This window comes from Pleurodeles waltl, chromosome 4_1, assembly GCF_031143425.1.
Source record: "Pleurodeles waltl isolate 20211129_DDA chromosome 4_1, aPleWal1.hap1.20221129, whole genome shotgun sequence".
Lineage (NCBI taxonomy): Eukaryota > Metazoa > Chordata > Amphibia > Caudata > Salamandridae > Pleurodeles > Pleurodeles waltl.
The window spans coordinates 55476230-55493009 of NC_090442.1; the positions used below are offsets into that span (position 1 = coordinate 55476230).

At 52.5% G+C, this 16780-nt stretch overlaps 11 non-coding genes across 11 annotated transcripts; 5 read left to right on the top strand and 6 right to left on the bottom strand.

Annotated features, from left to right (window-relative positions):
* Positions 1 to 817: 817 nt before the first annotated feature.
* TRNAG-GCC (transfer RNA glycine (anticodon GCC)) lies at positions 818 to 888 on the bottom strand. The gene has a single exon. It is a non-coding gene; the product is annotated as a tRNA-Gly (tRNA).
* A 2033-nt stretch (positions 889 to 2921) lies between these two features.
* Positions 2922 to 2993, top strand: TRNAW-CCA (transfer RNA tryptophan (anticodon CCA)). The gene has a single exon. It is a non-coding gene; the product is annotated as a tRNA-Trp (tRNA).
* Positions 2994 to 3064: 71 nt separating this feature from the next.
* TRNAG-GCC (transfer RNA glycine (anticodon GCC)) lies at positions 3065 to 3135 on the bottom strand. The gene has a single exon. It is a non-coding gene; the product is annotated as a tRNA-Gly (tRNA).
* A 1703-nt stretch (positions 3136 to 4838) lies between these two features.
* Positions 4839 to 4912, top strand: TRNAN-GUU (transfer RNA asparagine (anticodon GUU)). Its single transcript has one exon. It is a non-coding gene; the product is annotated as a tRNA-Asn (tRNA).
* A 396-nt stretch (positions 4913 to 5308) lies between these two features.
* TRNAG-GCC (transfer RNA glycine (anticodon GCC)) lies at positions 5309 to 5379 on the bottom strand. The gene has a single exon. It is a non-coding gene; the product is annotated as a tRNA-Gly (tRNA).
* Positions 5380 to 7409: 2030 nt separating this feature from the next.
* TRNAW-CCA (transfer RNA tryptophan (anticodon CCA)) lies at positions 7410 to 7481 on the top strand. Its single transcript has one exon. It is a non-coding gene; the product is annotated as a tRNA-Trp (tRNA).
* A 71-nt stretch (positions 7482 to 7552) lies between these two features.
* Positions 7553 to 7623, bottom strand: TRNAG-GCC (transfer RNA glycine (anticodon GCC)). Its single transcript has one exon. It is a non-coding gene; the product is annotated as a tRNA-Gly (tRNA).
* Positions 7624 to 14150: 6527 nt separating this feature from the next.
* Positions 14151 to 14222, top strand: TRNAW-CCA (transfer RNA tryptophan (anticodon CCA)). Its single transcript has one exon. It is a non-coding gene; the product is annotated as a tRNA-Trp (tRNA).
* Positions 14223 to 14293: 71 nt separating this feature from the next.
* TRNAG-GCC (transfer RNA glycine (anticodon GCC)) lies at positions 14294 to 14364 on the bottom strand. Its single transcript has one exon. It is a non-coding gene; the product is annotated as a tRNA-Gly (tRNA).
* A 1703-nt stretch (positions 14365 to 16067) lies between these two features.
* On the top strand, positions 16068 to 16141 carry TRNAN-GUU (transfer RNA asparagine (anticodon GUU)). Its single transcript has one exon. It is a non-coding gene; the product is annotated as a tRNA-Asn (tRNA).
* A 396-nt stretch (positions 16142 to 16537) lies between these two features.
* TRNAG-GCC (transfer RNA glycine (anticodon GCC)) lies at positions 16538 to 16608 on the bottom strand. The gene has a single exon. It is a non-coding gene; the product is annotated as a tRNA-Gly (tRNA).
* Between the last annotated feature and the right edge of the window lie 172 nt (positions 16609 to 16780).

Below are 16780 nucleotides of genomic sequence, written 5' to 3' on the forward strand. Positions count from 1 at the left end.
CTTTAACTGCCCCACCCACCCTGTGTGAGTCTCACCCACTTCCCGCCTGCTCCCTCTAGTCTGAGAGTTGTATCTCCACAAAAAACACACAGTGGGGCTCAATGAGCTGCTCATGTCTGACATGGACACCTAAGCAGTGCTGGATTCACAACCTGAAAGCCTGCAAAGGAAAGTGTGCCCGGCAGAAGATAAGCTGCCTGGCAACTCAGAACCTTCTTCTAAGAGAAGTAAGACATGTCACAATGGAGTCTAAGCCTACCTGTCTTATGCCAGGACCTTAGAGCTGCAGGCAGGAGCACAAAGGTAAAAACATATATTGAGTCCCAACACGCTCACTGCGGTGGTTGGTCTCTGTGGCGCAATCGGTTAGAGCGTTCGGCTGTTAACCGAAAGGTTGGTGGTTCAAGCCCACCCAGGGACGTATGCTTTTGCCTACATCAAGTCCTGAATTAAAACACAGCTGTCTGGCTTTGCTCTTAGAGCTCTCGCTTTGCCTGCGTGACATGCTCTATCTCAACATTTCTATCTTCTCTCATCTCTTCACCTCTAGTCATTTCCACCAATAGGACTGGAAACGGGCCACCAAGCCTTCTACTTTAACCACAGGCGTACTGAGGGCCAATAAAAGGCACAGAAGCATTTCTTGATCCGGGGCTGAGAACTGCATGCACAGGGACCTCGTGGCGCAACGGTAGCGTGTCTGACTCCAGATCAGAAGGTTGCGTGTTCAAATCACGTCGGGGTCACTCTTTGACATTTTTTTCCCCACTAAGTCTATTTCTCTGACTTCTAAAGCAAAGCCAAAAGAAGGGCGCTTTGCATTGGCCGGGAATCGAACCCGGGCCTCCCGCGTGGCAGGCGAGAATTCTACCACTGAACCACCAATGCTTCACTTACATAGGCTGAGCAGAGAGCCCTGCCGTAGACAGTAGTGATGAGGCCCATGCATTCGCATGGGACACCTATGAACAAAGTTTGCATGGCAAGCCTTGGACTGCCAAACGTTCACATGCTGATGGCAGGAATCAGATGCAGGAGACTGAAACTATGAATGTTTCTGCTTTTGCTAAGGACAGTGGTTTGGGGCCAGTGTTGTGCTTGACAGAGCACGACATCAGCCTGCTCTCTGGCTGCTCCCGGGAGAAGTGGCTGACAGAAAGCACCCTCCAGACCACCAGCAATCTTGTGTTTCACAACATGCCACTGTCACTGGACTTTCCTTCTGGGAAAGCCTAGTCACTGACCTGGCCAGATTCCCTGTCCTCCCCAAAATCCTGGGGAGAAACGGGCAGAGTTCTGCGCCCTGCGCCCTCTTTCGCGTCCCTAACGCGCTCCCAACGCGCCCTACAGCCCTGGTCGGGCACAGCCCTGGTCGGGCTCATACCACTGGGGCCTCTGCCGAGGAAGAGCCCCGGAAGCCTAGGGCCAGGCCTATTGCACAGGCATCTTAGACCAGGCCATTCCGGGATTGCTGTGTTTCACGTCCTGCCCTTCAACACTCCTGGGAGGGCTTTCCCTGAGAACCCTCATGTCTCTGCCCTCCCAGGAGGCTGTGGTTCTCTGCAAAATAGGGGGTGCACCACGGGCCGTCCCCTTTCCTCTCTCTCGCCAATATCTTTCACCAAAGCTGAGCCCTGCAGGTAAATGTATCTATCTGGCTGAGGGGCCAGGGAGGGCCTTTGCCTGCAGTCTTACAAGCCAGAGTGCAGAGAAGGCAGCAGCTCTGGGACCGGGACTCTGCTCAAAGACATATCTAACATGCCACAGTGGAGCTGAGATGGGCAAGACACGTGTCTCACAGGCTGGCAGCACACCAAGACAGTGGCAGGAAACTATGCTAACAAGGAAAGAGAAAAGTCACGTATCTCGTGGCCTTCCCACCATTAGACAGTAGTCTGCGCAAGAAAACATCCAACAGTGACAGGACAACCAAGCAAATGACAAACGCTGTGCTGAATAAAGTCATCTTACATGACATTTCGTACAAAGGCCCAGATCATGGGGATGATCGCGCAGCAGAAGCAGCAAGTATCAGAGCCACCGAACCTGGGGTGAGTTACACGAGGAGAAAGGGCGACATGGGGACAGGGGCTATGGGCTCAGGGAACAGCTACCACAATGCAACTTCGGGTGTGGGGATGCCACTCATTGCGGGTACTGCCCTGGGATTTCCTTTTAGAAAGAATCGCTGGTTAAAGTGTAGTGCACAAAAAACCCAACTCCTCGATTACACTATTAGATAACATCCTTTAACTGCCCCACCCACCCTGTGTGAGTCTCACCCACTTCCCGCCTGCTCCCTCTAGTCTGAGAGTTGTATCTCCACAAAAAACACACAGTGGGGCTCAATGAGCTGCTCATGTCTGACATGGACACCTAAGCAGTGCTGGATTCACAACCTGAAAGCCTGCAAAGGAAAGTGTGCCCGGCAGAAGATAAGCTGCCTGGCAACTCAGAACCTTCTTCTAAGAGAAGTAAGACATGTCACAATGGAGTCTAAGCCTACCTGTCTTATGCCAGGACCTTAGAGCTGCAGGCAGGAGCACAAAGGTAAAAACATATATTGAGTCCCAACACGCTGACTGCGGTGGTTGGTCTCTGTGGCGCAATCGGTTAGCACGGTCGGCTGTTAACCGTAAGGTTGGTGGTTCAAGCCCACCCAGGGACGTATGCTTTTGCCTACATCAAGTCCTGAATTAAAACACAGCTATCTGGCTTTGCTCTTAGAGCTCTCGCTTTGCCTGCGTGACATGCTCTATCTCAACATTTCTATCTTCTCTCATCTCTTCACCTCTAGTCATTTCCACCAATAGGACTGGAAACGGGCCACCAAGCCTTCTACTTTAACCACAGGCGTACTGAGGGCCAATAAAAGGCACAGAAGCATTTCTTGATCCGGGGCTGAAAACTGCATGCACAGGGACCTCGTGGCGCAACGGTAGCGCGTCTGACTCCAGATCAGAAGGTTGCGTGTTCAAATCACGTCGGGGTCACTCTTTGACATTTTTTTCCCCACCAAGTCTATATCTCTGACTTCTAAAGCAAAGCCAAAAGAAGGGCGCTTTGCATTGGCCGGGAATCGAACCCGGGCCTCCCGCGTGGCAGGCGAGAATTCTACCACTGAACCACCAATGCTTCACTTACATAGGCTGAGCAGAGAGCCCTGCCGTAGACAGTAGTGATGAGGCCCATGCATTCGCATGGGACACCTATGAACAAAGTTTGCATGGCAAGCCTTGGACTGCCAAACGTTCACATGCTGATGGCAGGAATCAGATGCAGGAGATTGAAACTATGAATGTTTCTGCTTTTGCTAAGGACAGTGGTTTGGGGCCAGTGTTGTGCTTGACAGAGCACGACATCAGCCTGCTCTCTGGCTGCTCCCGGGAGAAGTGGCTGACAGAAAGCACCCTCCAGACCACCAGCAATCTTGTGTTTCACAACATGCCACTGTCACTGGACTTTCCTTCTGGGAAAGCCTAGTCACTGACCTGGCCAGATTCCCTGTCCTCCCCAAAATCCTGGGGAGAAACGGGCAGAGTTCTGCACCCTGCGCCCTCTTTCGCGTCCCTAACGCGCTCCCAACGCGCCCTACAGCCCTGGTCGGGCACAGCCCTGGTCGGGCTCATACCACTGGGGCCTCTGCCGAGGAAGAGCCCCGGAAGCCTAGGGCCAGGCCTATTGCACAGGCATCTTAGACCAGGCCATTCCGGGATTGCTGTGTTTCACGTCCTGCCCTTCAACACTCCTGGGAGGGCTTTCCCTGAGAACCCTCATGTCTCTGCCCTCCCAGGCGGCTGTGGTTCTATGCAAAATAGGGGGTGCACCACGGGCCGTCCCCTTTCCTCTCTCTCGCCAATATCTTTCACCAAAGCTGAGCCCTGCAGGTAAATGTATCTATCTGGCTGAGGGGCCAGGGAGGGCCTTTGCCTGCAGTCTTACAAGCCAGAGTGCAGAGAAGGCAGCAGCTCTGGGACCGGGACTCTGCTCAAAGACATATCTAACATGCCACAGTGGAGCTGAGATGGGCAAGACACGTGTCTCACAGGCAGGCAGCACAACAAGACAGTGGCAGGAAACTATGCTAACAAGGAAAGAGAAAAGTCACGTGTCTCGTGGCCTTCCCACCATTAGACAGTAGTCTGCGCAAGAAAACATCCAACAGTGACAGGACAACCAAGCAAATGACAAACGCTGTGCTGAATAAAGTCATCTTACATGACATTTCGTACAAAGGCCCAGATCATGGGGATGATCGCGCAGAAGCAGCAAGTATCAGAGCCACCGAACCTGAGGTGAGTTACACGAGGAGAAAGGGCGACATGGGGACAGGGGCTAGGGGCTCAGGGAACAGCTACAACAATGCAACCTCGGGTGTGGGGATGCCACTCATTGCGGGTACTGCCCTGGGATTTCCTTTTAGAAAGAATCGCTGGTTAAAGTGTAGTGCACCAAAAACCCAACTCCTCGATTACACTATTAGATAACATCCTTTAACTGCCCCACCCACCCTGTGTGAGTCTCACCCACTTCCCGCCTGCTCCCTCTAGTCTGAGAGTTGTATCTCCACAAAAAACACACAGTGGGGCTCAATGAGCTGCTCATGTCTGACATGGACACCTAAGCAGTGCTAGATTCACAACCTGAAAGCCTGCAAAGGAAAGTGTGCCCGGCAGAAGATAAGCTGCCTGGCAACTCAGAACCTTCTTCTAAGAGAAGTAAGACATGTCACAATGGAGTCTAAGCCTACCTGTCTTATGCCAGGACCTTAGAGCTGCAGGCAGGAGCACAAAGGTAAAAACATATATTGAGTCCCAACACAGTCACTGCGGTGGTTGGTCTCTGTGGCGCAATCGGTTAGCGCGTTCGGCTGTTAACCGAAAGGTTGGTGGTTCAAGCCCACCCAGGGACGTATGCTTTTGCCTACATCAAGTCCTGAATTAAAACACAGCTGTCTGGCTTTGCTCTTAGAGCTCTCGCTTTGCCTGCGTGACATGCTCTATCTCAACATTTCTATCTTCTCTCATCTCTTCACCTCTAGTCATTTCCACCAATAGGACTGGAATCGGGCCACCAAGCCTTCTACTTTAACCACAGGCGTACTGAGGGCCAATAAAAGGCACAAAAGCATTTCTTGATCCGGGGCTGAGAGCTGCATGCACAGGGACCTCGTGGCGCAACGGTAGCGCGTCTGACTCCAGATCAGAAGGTTGCGTGTTCAAATCACGTCGGCGTCACTCTTTGACATTTTTTTCCCCACCAAGTCTATATCTCTGACTTCTAAAGCAAAGCCAAAAGAAGGGCGCTTTGCATTGGCCGGGAATCGAACCCGGGCCTCCCGCGTGGCAGGCGAGAATTCTACCACTGAACCACCAATGCTTCATTTACATAGACTGAGCAGAGAGCCCTACCGTAGACAGTAGTGATGAGGCCCATGCATTCGCATGGGACACCTATGAACAAAGTTTGCATGGCAAGCCTTGGACTGCCAAACGTTCACATGCTGATGGGAGGAATCAGATGCAGGAGACTGAAACTATGAATGTTTCTGCTTTTGCTAAGGACAGTGGTTTGGGGCCAGTGTTGTGCTTGACAGAGCACGACATCAGCCTGCTCTCTGGCTGCTCCCGGGAGAAGTGGCTGACAGAAAGCACCCTCCAGACCACCAGCAATCTTGTGTTTCACAACATGCCACTGTCACTGGACTTTCCTTCTGGGAAAGCCTAGTCACTGACCTGGCCAGATTCCCTGTCCTCCCCAAAATCCTGGGGAGAAACGGGCAGAGTTCTGCGCCCTGCGCCCTCTTTCGCGTCCCTGACGCGCTCCCAACGCGCCCTACAGCCCTGGTCGGGCACAGCCCTGGTCGGGCTCATACCACTGGGGCCTCTGCCGAGGAAGAGCCCCGGAAGCCTAGGGCCAGGCCTATTGCACAGGCATCTTAGACCAGGCCATTCCGGGATTGCTGTGTTTCACGTCCTGCCCTTCAACACTCCTGGGAGGGCTTTCCCTGAGAACCCTCATGTCTCTGCCCTCCCAGGAGGCTGTGGTTCTATGCAAAATAGGGGGTGCACCACGGGCCGTCCCCTTTCCTCTCTCTCGCCAATATCTTTCACCAAAGCTGAGCCCTGCAGGTAAATGTATCTATCTGGCTGAGGGGCCAGGGAGGGCCTTTGCCTGCAGTCTTACAAGCCAGAGTGCAGAGAAGGCAGCAGCTCTGGGACCGGGACTCTGCTCAAAGACATATCTAACATGCCACAGTGGAGCTGAGATGGGCAAGACACGTGTCTCACAGGCAGGCAGCACAACAAGACAGTGGCAGGAAACTATGCTAACAAGGAAAGAGAAAAGTCACGTGTCTCGTGGCCTTCCCACCATTAGACAGTAGTCTGCGCAAGAAAACATCCAACAGTGACAGGACAACCAAGCAAATGACAAACGCTGTGCTGAATAAAGTCATCTTACATGACATTTCGTACAAAGGCCCAGATCATGGGGATGATCGCGCAGAAGCAGCAAGTATCAGAGCCACCGAACCTGAGGTGAGTTACACGAGGAGAAAGGGCGACATGGGGACAGGGGCTAGGGGCTCAGGGAACAGCTACCACAATGCAACCTCGGGTGTGGGGATGCCACTCATTGCGGGTACTGCCCTGGGATTTCCTTTTAGAAAGAATCGCTGGTTAAAGTGTAGTGCACAAAAAACCCAACTCCTCGATTACACTATTAGATAACATCCTTTAACTGCCCCACCCACCCTGTGTGAGTCTCACCCACTTCCCGCCTGCTCCCTCTAGTCTGAGAGTTGTATCTCCACAAAAAACACACAGTGGGGCTCAATGAGCTGCTCATGTCTGACATGGACACCTAAGCAGTGCTGGATTCACAACCTGAAAGCCTGCAAAGGAAAGTGTGCCCGGCAGAAGATAAGCTGCCTGGCAACTCAGAACCTTCTTCTAAGAGAAGTAAGACATGTCACAATGGAGTCTAAGCCTACCTGTCTTATGCCAGGACCTTAGAGCTGCAGGCAGGAGCACAAAGGTAAAAACATATATTGAGTCCCAACACGCTCACTGCGGTGGTTGGTCTCTGTGGCGCAATCGGTTAGCGCGTTTGGCTGTTAACCGAAAGGTTGGTGGTTCAAGCCCACCCAGGGACGTATGCTTTTGCCTACATCAAGTCCTGAATTAAAACACAGCTGTCTGGCTTTGCTCTTAGAGCTCTCGCTTTGCCTGCGTGACATGCTCTATCTCAACATTTCTATCTTCTCTCATCTCTTCACCTCTAGTCATTTCCACCAATAGGACTGGAAACGGGCCACCAAGCCTTCTACTTTAACCACAGGCGTACTGAGGGCCAATAAAAGGCACAGAAGCATTTCTTGATCCGGGGCTGAGAACTGCATGCACAGGGACCTCGTGGCGCAACGGTAGCGCGTCTGACTCCAGATCAGAAGGTTGCGTGTTCAAATCACGTCGGGGTCACTCTTTGACATTTTTTTCCCCACTAAGTCTATATCTCTGACTTCTAAAGCAAAGCCAAAAGAAGGGCGCTTTGCATTGGCCGGGAATCGAACCCGGGCCTCCCGCGTGGCAGGCGAGAATTCTACCACTGAACCACCAATGCTTCACTTACATAGGCTGAGCAGAGAGCCCTGCCGTAGACAGTAGTGATGAGGCCCATGCATTCGCATGGGACACCTATGAACAAAGTTTGCATGGCAAGCCTTGGACTGCCAAACGTTCACATGCTGATGGCAGGAATCAGATGCAGGAGACTGAAACTATGAATGTTTCTGCTTTTGCTAAGGACAGTGGTTTGGGGCCAGTGTTGTGCTTGACAGAGCACGACATCAGCCTGCTCTCTGGCTGCTCCCGGGAGAAGTGGCTGACAGAAAGCACCCTCCAGACCACCAGCAATCTTGTGTTTCACAACATGCCACTGTCACTGGACTTTCCTTCTGGGAAAGCCTAGTCACTGACCTGGCCAGATTCCCTGTCCTCCCCAAAATCCTGGGGAGAAACGGGCAGAGTTCTGCGCCCTGCGCCCTCTTTCGCGTCCCTAACGCGCTCCCAATGCGCCCTACAGCCCTGGTCGGGCACAGCCCTGGTCGGGCTCATACCACTGGGGCCTCTGCCGAGGAAGAGCCCCGGAAGCCTAGGGCCAGGCCTATTGCACAGGCATCTTAGACCAGGCCATTCCGGGATTGCTGTGTTTCACGTCCTGCCCTTCAACACTCCTGGGAGGGCTTTCCCTGAGAACCCTCATGTCTCTGCCCTCCCAGGAGGCTGTGGTTCTATGCAAAATAGGGGGTGCACCACGGGCCGTCCCCTTTCCTCTCTCTCGCCAATATCTTTCACCAAAGCTGAGCCCTGCAGGTAAATGTATCTATCTGGCTGAGGGGCCAGGGAGGGCCTTTGCCTGCAGTCTTACAAGCCAGAGTGCAGAGAAGGCAGCAGCTCTGGGACCGGGACTCTGCTCAAAGACATATCTAACATGCCACAGTGGAGCTGAGATGGGCAAGACACGTGTCTCACAGGCTGGCAGCACACCAAGACAGTGGCAGGAAACTATGCTAACAAGGAAAAAGAAAAGTCACGTGTCTCGTGGCCTTCCCACCATTAGACAGTAGTCTGCGCAAGAAAACAGCCAACAGTGACAGGACAACCAAGCAAATGACAAACGCCGTGCTGAATAAAGTCATCTTACATGACATTTCGTACAAAGGCCCAGATCATGGGGATGATCGCGCAGCAGAAGCAGCAAGTATCAGAGCCACCGAACCTGGGGTGAGTTACACGAGGAGAAAGGGCGACATGGGGACAGGGGCTATGGGCTCAGGGAACAGCTACCACAATGCAACCTCGGGTGTGGGGATGCCACTCATTGCGGGTACTGCCCTGGGATTTCCTTTTAGAAAGAATCGCTGGTTAAAGTGTAGTGCACAAAAAACCCAACTCCTCGATTACATTATTAGATAACATCCTTTAACTGCCCCACCCACCCTGTGTGAGTCTCACCCACTTCCCGCCTGCTCCCTCTAGTCTGAGAGTTGTATCTCCACAAAAAACACACAGTGGGGCTCAATGAGCTGCTCATGTCTGACATGGACACCTAAGCAGTGCTGGATTCACAACCTGAAAGCCTGCAAAGGAAAGTGTGCCCGGCAGAAGATAAGCTGCCTGGCAACTCAGAACCTTCTTCTAAGAGAAGTAAGACATGTCACAATGGAGTCTAAGCCTACCTGTCTTATGCCAGGACCTTAGAGCTGCAGGCAGGAGCACAAAGGTAAAAACATATATTGAGTCCCAACACGCTCACTGCGGTGGTTGGTCTCTGTGGCGCAATCGGTTAGAGCGTTCGGCTGTTAACCGAAAGGTTGGTGGTTCAAGCCCACCCAGGGACGTATGCTTTTGCCTACATCAAGTCCTGAATTAAAACACAGCTGTCTGGCTTTGCTCTTAGAGCTCTCGCTTTGCCTGCGTGACATGCTCTATCTCAACATTTCTATCTTCTCTCATCTCTTCACCTCTAGTCATTTCCACCAATAGGACTGGAAACGGGCCACCAAGCCTTCTACTTTAACCACAGGCGTACTGAGGGCCAATAAAAGGCACAGAAGCATTTCTTGATCCGGGGCTGAAAACTGCATGCACAGGGACCTCGTGGCGCAACGGTAGCGTGTCTGACTCCAGATCAGAAGGTTGCGTGTTCAAATCACGTCGGGGTCACTCTTTGACATTTTTTTCCCCACTAAGTCTATTTCTCTGACTTCTAAAGCAAAGCCAAAAGAAGGGCGCTTTGCATTGGCCGGGAATCGAACCCGGGCCTCCCGCGTGGCAGGCAAGAATTCTACCACTGAACCACCAATGCTTCACTTACATAGGCTGAGCAGAGAGCCCTGCCGTAGACAGTAGTGATGAGGCCCATGCATTCGCATGGGACACCTATGAACAAAGTTTGCATGGCAAGCCTTGGACTGCCAAACGTTCACATGCTGATGGCAGGAATCAGATGCAGGAGACTGAAACTATGAATGTTTCTGCTTTTGCTAAGGACAGTGGTTTGGGGCCAGTGTTGTGCTTGACAGAGCACGACATCAGCCTGCTCTCTGGCTGCTCCCGGGAGAAGTGGCTGACAGAAAGCACCCTCCAGACCACCAGCAATCTTGTGTTTCACAACATGCCACTGTCACTGGACTTTCCTTCTGGGAAAGCCTAGTCACTGACCTGGCCAGATTCCCTGTCCTCCCCAAAATCCTGGGGAGAAACGGGCAGAGTTCTGCGCCCTGCGCCCTCTTTCGCGTCCCTAACGCGCTCCCAATGCGCCCTACAGCCCTGGTCGGGCACAGCCCTGGTCGGGCTCATACCACTGGGGCCTCTGCCGAGGAAGAGCCCCGGAAGCCTAGGGCCAGGCCTATTGCACAGGCATCTTAGACCAGGCCATTCCGGGATTGCTGTGTTTCACGTCCTGCCCTTCAACACTCCTGGGAGGGCTTTCCCTGAGAACCCTCATGTCTCTGCCCTCCCAGGAGGCTGTGGTTCTATGCAAAATAGGGGGTGCACCACGGGCCGTCCCCTTTCCTCTCTCTCGCCAATATCTTTCACCAAAGCTGAGCCCTGCAGGTAAATGTATCTATCTGGCTGAGGGGCCAGGGAGGGCCTTTGCCTGCAGTCTTACAAGCCAGAGTGCAGAGAAGGCAGCAGCTCTGGGACCGGGACTCTGCTCAAAGACATATCTAACATGCCACAGTGGAGCTGAGATGGGCAAGACACGTGTCTCACAGGCTGGCAGCACACCAAGACAGTGGCAGGAAACTATGCTAACAAGGAAAAAGAAAAGTCACGTGTCTCGTGGCCTTCCCACCATTAGACAGTAGTCTGCGCAAGAAAACAGCCAACAGTGACAGGACAACCAAGCAAATGACAAACGCCGTGCTGAATAAAGTCATCTTACATGACATTTCGTACAAAGGCCCAGATCATGGGGATGATCGCGCAGCAGAAGCAGCAAGTATCAGAGCCACCGAACCTGGGGTGAGTTACACGAGGAGAAAGGGCGACATGGGGACAGGGGCTATGGGCTCAGGGAACAGCTACCACAATGCAACCTCGGGTGTGGGGATGCCACTCATTGCGGGTACTGCCCTGGGATTTCCTTTTAGAAAGAATCGCTGGTTAAAGTGTAGTGCACAAAAAACCCAACTCCTCGATTACATTATTAGATAACATCCTTTAACTGCCCCACCCACCCTGTGTGAGTCTCACCCACTTCCCGCCTGCTCCCTCTAGTCTGAGAGTTGTATCTCCACAAAAAACACACAGTGGGGCTCAATGAGCTGCTCATGTCTGACATGGACACCTAAGCAGTGCTGGATTCACAACCTGAAAGCCTGCAAAGGAAAGTGTGCCCGGCAGAAGATAAGCTGCCTGGCAACTCAGAACCTTCTTCTAAGAGAAGTAAGACATGTCACAATGGAGTCTAAGCCTACCTGTCTTATGCCAGGACCTTAGAGCTGCAGGCAGGAGCACAAAGGTAAAAACATATATTGAGTCCCAACACGCTCACTGCAGTGGTTGGTCTCTGTGGCGCAATCGGTTAGAGCGTTCGGCTGTTAACTGAAAGGTTGGTGGTTCAAGCCCACCCAGGGACGTATGCTTTTGCCTACATCAAGTCCTGAATTAAAACACAGCTGTCTGGCTTTGCTCTTAGAGCTCTCGCTTTGCCTGCGTGACATGCTCTATCTCAACATTTCTATCTTCTCTCATCTCTTCACCTCTAGTCATTTCCACCAATAGGACTGGAAACGGGCCACCAAGCCTTCTACTTTAACCACAGGCGTACTGAGGGCCAATAAAAGGCACAGAAGCATTTCTTGATCCGGGGCTGAAAACTGCATGCACAGGGACCTCGTGGCGCAACGGTAGCGTGTCTGACTCCAGATCAGAAGGTTGCGTATTCAAATCACGTCGGGGTCACTCTTTGACATTTTTTTCCCCACTAAGTCTATTTCTCTGACTTCTAAAGCAAAGCCAAAAGAAGGGCGCTTTGCATTGGCCGGGAATCGAACCCGGGCCTCCCGCGTGGCAGGCAAGAATTCTACCACTGAACCACCAATGCTTCACTTACATAGGCTGAGCAGAGAGCCCTGCCGTAGACAGTAGTGATGAGGCCCATGCATTCGCATGGGACACCTATGAACAAAGTTTGCATGGCAAGCCTTGGACTGCCAAACGTTCACATGCTGATGGCAGGAATCAGATGCAGGAGACTGAAACTATGAATGTTTCTGCTTTTGCTAAGGACAGTGGTTTGGGGCCAGTGTTGTGCTTGACAGAGCACGACATCAGCCTGCTCTCTGGCTGCTCCCGGGAGAAGTGGCTGACAGAAAGCACCCTCCAGACCACCAGCAATCTTGTGTTTCACAACATGCCACTGTCACTGGACTTTCCTTCTGGGAAAGCCTAGTCACTGACCTGGCCAGATTCCCTGTCCTCCCCAAAATCCTGGGGAGAAACGGGCAGAGTTCTGCGCCCTGCGCCCTCTTTCGCGTCCCTAACGCGCTCCCAACGCGCCCTACAGCCCTGGTCGGGCACAGCCCTGGTCGGGCTCATACCACTGGGGCCTCTGCCGAGGAAGAGCCCCGGAAGCCTAGGGCCAGGCCTATTGCACAGGCATCTTAGACCAGGCCATTCCGGGATTGCTGTGTTTCACGTCCTGCCCTTCAACACTCCTGGGAGGGCTTTCCCTGAGAACCCTCATGTCTCTGCCCTCCCAGGAGGCTGTGGTTCTCTGCAAAATAGGGGGTGCACCACGGGCCGTCCCCTTTCCTCTCTCTCGCCAATATCTTTCACCAAAGCTGAGCCCTGCAGGTAAATGTATCTATCTGGCTGAGGGGCCAGGGAGGGCCTTTGCCTGCAGTCTTACAAGCCAGAGTGCAGAGAAGGCAGCAGCTCTGGGACCGGGACTCTGCTCAAAGACATATCTAACATGCCACAGTGGAGCTGAGATGGGCAAGACACGTGTCTCACAGGCTGGCAGCACACCAAGACAGTGGCAGGAAACTATGCTAACAAGGAAAGACAAAAGTCACGTATCTCGTGGCCTTCCCACCATTAGACAGTAGTCTGCGCAAGAAAACATCCAACAGTGACAGGACAACCAAGCAAATGACAAACGCTGTGCTGAATAAAGTCATCTTACATGACATTTCGTACAAAGGCCCAGATCATGGGGATGATCGCGCAGCAGAAGCAGCAAGTATCAGAGCCACCGAACCTGGGGTGAGTTACACGAGGAGAAAGGGCGACATGGGGACAGGGGCTATGGGCTCAGGGAACAGCTACCACAATGCAACCTCGGGTGTGGGGATGCCACTCATTGCGGGTACTGCCCTGGGATTTCCTTTTAGAAAGAATCGCTGGTTAAAGTGTAGTGCACAAAAAACCCAACTCCTCGATTACACTATTAGATAACATCCTTTAACTGCCCCACCCACCCTGTGTGAGTCTCACCCACTTCCCGCCTGCTCCCTCTAGTCTGAGAGTTGTATCTCCACAAAAAACACACAGTGGGGCTCAATGAGCTGCTCATGTCTGACATGGACACCTAAGCAGTGCTGGATTCACAACCTGAAAGCCTGCAAAGGAAAGTGTGCCCGGCAGAAGATAAGCTGCCTGGCAACTCAGAACCTTCTTCTAAGAGAAGTAAGACATGTCACAATGGAGTCTAAGCCTACCTGTCTTATGCCAGGACCTTAGAGCTGCAGGCAGGAGCACAAAGGTAAAAACATATATTGAGTCCCAACACGCTGACTGCGGTGGTTGGTCTCTGTGGCGCAATCGGTTAGCACGGTCGGCTGTTAACCGTAAGGTTGGTGGTTCAAGCCCACCCAGGGACGTATGCTTTTGCCTACATCAAGTCCTGAATTAAAACACAGCTATCTGGCTTTGCTCTTAGAGCTCTCGCTTTGCCTGCGTGACATGCTCTATCTCAACATTTCTATCTTCTCTCATCTCTTCACCTCTAGTCATTTCCACCAATAGGACTGGAAACGGGCCACCAAGCCTTCTACTTTAACCACAGGCGTACTGAGGGCCAATAAAAGGCACAGAAGCATTTCTTGATCCGGGGCTGAAAACTGCATGCACAGGGACCTCGTGGCGCAACGGTAGCGCGTCTGACTCCAGATCAGAAGGTTGCGTGTTCAAATCACGTCGGGGTCACTCTTTGACATTTTTTTCCCCACCAAGTCTATATCTCTGACTTCTAAAGCAAAGCCAAAAGAAGGGCGCTTTGCATTGGCCGGGAATCGAACCCGGGCCTCCCGCGTGGCAGGCGAGAATTCTACCACTGAACCACCAATGCTTCACTTACATAGGCTGAGCAGAGAGCCCTGCCGTAGACAGTAGTGATGAGGCCCATGCATTCGCATGGGACACCTATGAACAAAGTTTGCATGGCAAGCCTTGGACTGCCAAACGTTCACATGCTGATGGCAGGAATCAGATGCAGGAGATTGAAACTATGAATGTTTCTGCTTTTGCTAAGGACAGTGGTTTGGGGCCAGTGTTGTGCTTGACAGAGCACGACATCAGCCTGCTCTCTGGCTGCTCCCGGGAGAAGTGGCTGACAGAAAGCACCCTCCAGACCACCAGCAATCTTGTGTTTCACAACATGCCACTGTCACTGGACTTTCCTTCTGGGAAAGCCTAGTCACTGACCTGGCCAGATTCCCTGTCCTCCCCAAAATCCTGGGGAGAAACGGGCAGAGTTCTGCACCCTGCGCCCTCTTTCGCGTCCCTAACGCGCTCCCAACGCGCCCTACAGCCCTGGTCGGGCACAGCCCTGGTCGGGCTCATACCACTGGGGCCTCTGCCGAGGAAGAGCCCCGGAAGCCTAGGGCCAGGCCTATTGCACAGGCATCTTAGACCAGGCCATTCCGGGATTGCTGTGTTTCACGTCCTGCCCTTCAACACTCCTGGGAGGGCTTTCCCTGAGAACCCTCATGTCTCTGCCCTCCCAGGCGGCTGTGGTTCTATGCAAAATAGGGGGTGCACCACGGGCCGTCCCCTTTCCTCTCTCTCGCCAATATCTTTCACCAAAGCTGAGCCCTGCAGGTAAATGTATCTATCTGGCTGAGGGGCCAGGGAGGGCCTTTGCCTGCAGTCTTACAAGCCAGAGTGCAGAGAAGGCAGCAGCTCTGGGACCGGGACTCTGCTCAAAGACATATCTAACATGCCACAGTGGAGCTGAGATGGGCAAGACACGTGTCTCACAGGCAGGCAGCACAACAAGACAGTGGCAGGAAACTATGCTAACAAGGAAAGAGAAAAGTCACGTGTCTCGTGGCCTTCCCACCATTAGACAGTAGTCTGCGCAAGAAAACATCCAACAGTGACAGGACAACCAAGCAAATGACAAACGCTGTGCTGAATAAAGTCATCTTACATGACATTTCGTACAAAGGCCCAGATCATGGGGATGATCGCGCAGAAGCAGCAAGTATCAGAGCCACCGAACCTGAGGTGAGTTACACGAGGAGAAAGGGCGACATGGGGACAGGGGCTAGGGGCTCAAGGAACAGCTACAACAATGCAACCTCGGGTGTGGGGATGCCACTCATTGCGGGTACTGCCCTGGGATTTCCTTTTAGAAAGAATCGCTGGTTAAAGTGTAGTGCACCAAAAACCCAACTCCTCGATTACACTATTAGATAACATCCTTTAACTGCCCCACCCACCCTGTGTGAGTCTCACCCACTTCCCGCCTGCTCCCTCTAGTCTGAGAGTTGTATCTCCACAAAAAACACACAGTGGGGCTCAATGAGCTGCTCATGTCTGACATGGACACCTAAGCAGTGCTAGATTCACAACCTGAAAGCCTGCAAAGGAAAGTGTGCCCGGCAGAAGATAAGCTGCCTGGCAACTCAGAACCTTCTTCTAAGAGAAGTAAGACATGTCACAATGGAGTCTAAGCCTACCTGTCTTATGCCAGGACCTTAGAGCTGCAGGCAGGAGCACAAAGGTAAAAACATATATTGAGTCCCAACACGCTTACTGCGTCGGTTGGTCTCTGTGGCGCAATCGGTTAGCGCGTTCGGCTGTTAACCGAAAGGTTGGTGGTTCAAGCCCACCCAGGGACGTATGCTTTTGCCTACATCAAGTCCTGAATTAAAACACAGCTGTCTGGCTTTGCTCTTAGAGCTCTCGCTTTGCCTGCGTGACATGCTCTATCTCAACATTTCTATCTTCTCTCATCTCTTCACCTCTAGTCATTTCCACCAATAGGACTGGAAACGGGCCACCAAGCCTTCTACTTTAACCACAGGCGTACTGAGGGCCAATAAAAGGCACAAAAGCATTTCTTGATCCGGGGCTGAGAGCTGCATGCACAGGGACCTCGTGGCGCAACGGTAGCGCGTCTGACTCCAGATCAGAAGGTTGCGTGTTCAAATCACGTCGGCGTCACTCTTTGACATTTTTTTCCCCACCAAGTCTATATCTCTGACTTCTAAAGCAAAGCCAAAAGAAGGGCGCTTTGCATTGGCCGGGAATCGAACCCGGGCCTCCCGCGTGGCAGGCGAGAATTCTACCACTGAACCACCAATGCTTCATTTACATAGACTGAGCAGAGAGCCCTGCCGTAGACAGTAGTGATGAGGCCCATGCATTCGCATGGGACACCTATGAACAAAGTTTGCATGGCAAGCCTTGGACTGCCAAACGTTCACATGCTGATGGGAGGAATCAGATGCAGGAGACTGAAACTATGAATGTTTCTG